Source organism: Euprymna scolopes, chromosome 26, assembly GCF_053919585.1.
Source record: "Euprymna scolopes isolate OS-2025 chromosome 26, ASM5391958v1, whole genome shotgun sequence".
Taxonomy (NCBI): domain Eukaryota; kingdom Metazoa; phylum Mollusca; class Cephalopoda; order Sepiida; family Sepiolidae; genus Euprymna; species Euprymna scolopes.
In genome coordinates, this window is record NC_136507.1 from 12,817,304 (window position 1) to 12,822,414 (window position 5,111).

Sequence of the window (5,111 nt, forward strand, 5' to 3'; positions counted from 1 at the left end):
TAATATTTGTTTGTATATTCGCATCTTTCGCTTAAAGGTTTGGTGTTCGATGTTAACAGAATATGAGAATAATGGAAATAGTATTTGAAGGAGAAATAAAAAGGGTACAAACCAAGTTATGTGCTCTATGCATTTCATTGCATCAAAAATATATTTTCAAGTATTTGTACTGGTGTTTTGTTTTCTTAATTTCCTTCACCCAGAGGAAGTATCGCAAGAAAGACGAAACGTTGATGAACACATAACTTGGTTAATATTTCCATTTCTCGACGCTTTCCATATTCAAAGTTTGATGCTAATCGTTTAATATTTCGAAGCTTCGACTTTATATTTTATGCCAAAATAGCTAGTAATTAAAAACAGGATTCTTGTCAGCGTTCGTACTATATTCTAAATTCTGCCCTGTTCAATTCGGTTTCAAGAACTTCATTCCCTATCCTCTCGACTTCAGATTTTTAATCACGTCTTTTTGGGGTTGAAGCCTCATTGATATGCAAATCATATACGGCATAATCAGGTTTGACTTACCGGTTCCCGTCAGATAACCGAAGTAAAGCAATGATGAGCCTGGCCAGTATCAGATGGGTAACCATTCGAGACTTCCAGGTGCTGTATGTGCTCTCCGCTCATCTTGAAATTGTTTCCAGTCGTCCTGGACTTCCTCTTGCCATTGAACTCAAACAGTGGCGATTCAGGAGAGGTTTGGTTGGAGATTGCGCAATTCTTGCCTCATAATTACACGTGCAGCTGCCCCTACAGCGGCATCCTTTGTCTTTCGAGACTGAACGGAGGCATCGATATGCAAATCAATGCATATCAAACTACAGCCTGTTTTGTTACATGGCATTACAGCATAACAGCCCTTTTGGGGGGTGATTTAATGCCAAATTAAATCATATTAATAAAAGTTTTTGTCCTTTAAGTAATTTATATCTTTAAATATCTGTCCATGGTATTTTGTTTGGCTGTTTTGTTTTACGGTAATTCAATCATTGAACGCTGGATATGCCGTAAAACGATATCGTAAAAGAATGCCGCAAAAGGATATCGTTTCCGAAACGATTGTACATATAAATATGATTTTGTTGTTTCCTCCTATAAAAACTTGATTGATATTTTTACATCTCCTACCCTTTATCCATATATGTATATATATATATATATATATATATAAGAATAATTAGTATTTAATTATAATTATTAAGTGTCTTTAAGAATACTTAAGGATGGGCACTGCCTGAGAAGTATAAACTAACAGGCAGTTAACTAGCATTTATGCAATGTTCACAACTTCCGTCGTTCGAATACTCTGGATTGTCTAATGTCTGCACCTGAATTATGTGTTTATTAGTTAGTTATTTCCTTCATTCTCGTAACAGTTGTTTGATGGCCTAGAGGTAAAGGCTTAGCTACATGGAGGCAAAAGGTTATATATAATAAATTCAGAATGTGAGAGATTATATGTAATAAAGCCCACAGCCAAACAACGACGCAGCCCACAAGAGCCGTGACATTCAACGAACACGAAGTCCAAGACTCGAGTTTCGCCCTTATTTTGGCTCATTAGTTAGACACATCTGACTTCAGGATTCGAAACCCGAGCCTCTTGCATGCGAGGTAAGCACTCTGACAACTGAGAAATTCTGTTAACTATCACAGATCAAGCACAGTTGATAGAATTTCTTATATGTTTGCTCAGTTGGCAGAGTGCTTGCCTCGCATACAAGATATAATTGGTATATATAATCTTTCACATTCTGAAAATATATGTGTTTGTATCTTTCAACCATTTTTGACTTTTCACGACTATTTGCTCTCATTAATCAACCGCGGTAGGTGTTATTGATTCAGTTTTTAATAGCTTTTTGTTTTAATTCGGATTTCAATTTACCTGTGGTATGTCGTCGTCACCTGGTTATCGTTTTTATCAGTGTCATTCGTTGCATCGTGTTAATCCTCACTTGCATTCTAATTTCTAATGTTGTTCCTATTTTCTTTTCTTCTCAAAATTGGCCCTAATGCCACTACAACGATTTGTATAATTATAAGTATGCTCATAGTCCATATTCTGTTAAGCGCTCTGACGATTGCCGTTTATTTGTTTTGTTTTGCTTGCTTTGATCTTCACCCTAAACGATCTTTAGTGGGTCAGAAAGATGACATTCAAAAACAAATCGAACATTTTGATCAACCCACTATATCACTGAATGTATTTAGTTATATGGGAAAATTACGAAAGTTGGTGAATCTTATCGTAAAGTGTAGTTTTGTTAGAGAGGGGATCGAGAGAAAGAGAGGGAGGTGTGTAAATTATATTGAGACACGTTGACCGGAAGTCAGGATCAGCTAATCGGATTGCGTGTGAGTCACATGATCAGGTTAGCGGAATCGTAGCGATTTGGTTTAGACTTAGAAGAGGACGGACGGCTTCACCGTTGTCTCCTCCCCTTCACTGGGGGGTGGCGCTGCCGTGTGTAGAACAGAACCACACAAGCCAGAGTTTCGCTTTTCATCCTTCTGCAAGACATCTGGAAAGTTAAATAAAAAAAAACTATAAAACCAATTCCTTGTCTTGGAGTGAAATGAATCTTTGTCCCCAAAAACAGCCAAGACGAGATGTTTCGAGATGGACCAACATCGACGGCGCAGAAGGTATGTCCGAAAATATATGACATGTCACACACACACACACACACACACAAAAGCATATGAACATATCATGTAATAGAACATTTAGACGATCACACACGGTCCCCTTTATTAGAGATAACTACGAAACAGTTTGTATTAATGTTTGAATGCAAAAGGTTTGGCTTTATCAGATGGCAAGGATATCATCTCGGGCCCGTTAATAATGGTCGAGTAGAAATTTTCCATGCGAGAACAAAAACTCTTTTTTGCAGTTAATAAATGAGGTATTAAGGGATACAACCGAACGATAAGAAGGTGCCAGAGGAGATACAACAGTTGGTGTACACTGTTTAGAAAATACAGAGTGGCCCATTTAAAAGTTGCACGATCTCTCTAATCTTTCTCTTAACGGCCAACTAACACCAAAAGATAAAATGCAATTCTTTTCTCAACAAGATGGCGTTACATGCCACACGTCTCACATATCACTGACACAAGTTCATGACATGTTTATGGCCACCACGTTCTCGGACTTGTCATCATGTGATATTTTTTATTTGGGGGGGACTTTAAAACAAAACGTTGGTGTAAATAATCCTCGCAATCTAGACCAACTAAAAGAGAACATTACCAACGTTATCAGGAGAATAGCCAGAGAAGATCTATAGGCAACATCTGCAAACGTTGCCCATAAATACACAAATGTCAACGGGGAGCACTTCCACCATCTTTTATTACACTACAAGTTATTTAAACAATAAAAGAATGTTCCTTCTCGCTACTACATTTTTATAGGCTACTTTTAAATGGGCCATCCTGTATATCAAATGATCTGTCAAAATATCTGTCAGCATCAGGTACGCGGATGGGTTGATCAACAACAATTTCGGTTATCTCAAAGACAAGGCAGAAAATCATGAAATAAAAAATTTACTTATATTTTTTTTTTTTACTTGAAGGTCACCGCTTATAAAAACCCAAAGGCTACTCGAGGATAACAGGTGACCGTTGTGAGAACACCGTGATTTTTTTTTTATTTTCTTTCTTTGAAGATTGTAATGCTGGGTATGGGGCAGCCAAACCAGCTGCCAATATTGCCCTGCTTTTTACTGAAATCAACCGAGAGCTCTTTTTAGTATCCTCGCTATTCCCTTACGTTCAATTGTCTTCATCTCTTAAGCCCTTGGTTCACCAGGAATATTAGTTAGGTAGAACTTGAGGTCCTTCTTCATAAGCCCTGTAGCACCTATAATAACTATTATGATTGATATCTCCCTGAGATTCCAGTTCTTTTCATATCATACACGAGACCTTGATATTTGGTCTGTTTCTCTCTTTCAGCTCTGTTCAGACCTCCATCATTAGGGATGCTCACTTCAACATAGGTTGCCACTCTTTCTGACTTATTCCATATAACTATGTCAGGTTTCACAGCAGCATTTTCAAGGTATGTAGCTGTAGAGATTACATGTTGATGTTTCCAGAACTTGCTGGTACTCTGGATGTTTAATGTTTTACAGATGGTCCAGAAGAGGTACTTAATGTTAGAACATGTGTAGGATTTAATTATTTAAGAAGACAGCCCAACAAGAATTGATTTACAGTAGACTTGTCAACTGGGTAGGAACCCCGCGGTATTGGGTTCCACAGACGGAGAGTTCTAAGAAAGAGATATTGCTCATGGAATTTTTGTTTATCTTCGTCTAGTGGTTTTAATATATTATTACTTTAATATTGTGACATTAAGAATTAATGACAAATATGTGTATGCGAGGGAGATAGCGTGTGGTGGGGGCTATGTACAAGAAGCAAGCTATCAAAGAGAACATATGTTTTTTCTTATGTATGTATGGATATATGGGAGAGATAAATTGGATACAGAAAGTATGTGTGTATATACTTGAGAGCAAAAGAAACAAAACTATAGAGTAAATGTCTTTGTATGCGCGTACGCATATATGCATATAGCTGTGTGTGTGTGTGTGTGTGTGTGTGTGTGTGTGTGTGTGTGTGCAGTCGATCTCACTCGAATTTCATGGTGCATATTCTTGGACGAAATGCCAAATACCCGAAACACTAGGAAGATGTCTCTCCTTACGAACTTCCGTTCAAACGAATTGCCGCCACCATTTTTACACTTTTAATTCCTCTCTTTTTATTTCTTACCTCTTGTCACCCTCTCTTTTCTCTTTCTCTCTTTCTCTCTCTCCACTCCCTCTCTCTTTCTCTCTGTCTCTCTCTCTCTCTCTCTCTCTCTCTCTCTATATATATATATATATATATATATATATATATATATTCGACCGATGTAAAAGTATTTGCCGATTAAAAATTTCATGCTTAAAATGAACACTTTCATTAATAGCAATAACGACGATTTTCGCTCTATAACTTGATTCCATTGTCAAGTCGCTTATAAATGAATCGCTCGTAAAATTCTATAGGTTTTGGTGTGAAATATGCATCTAATTCATCTTCAG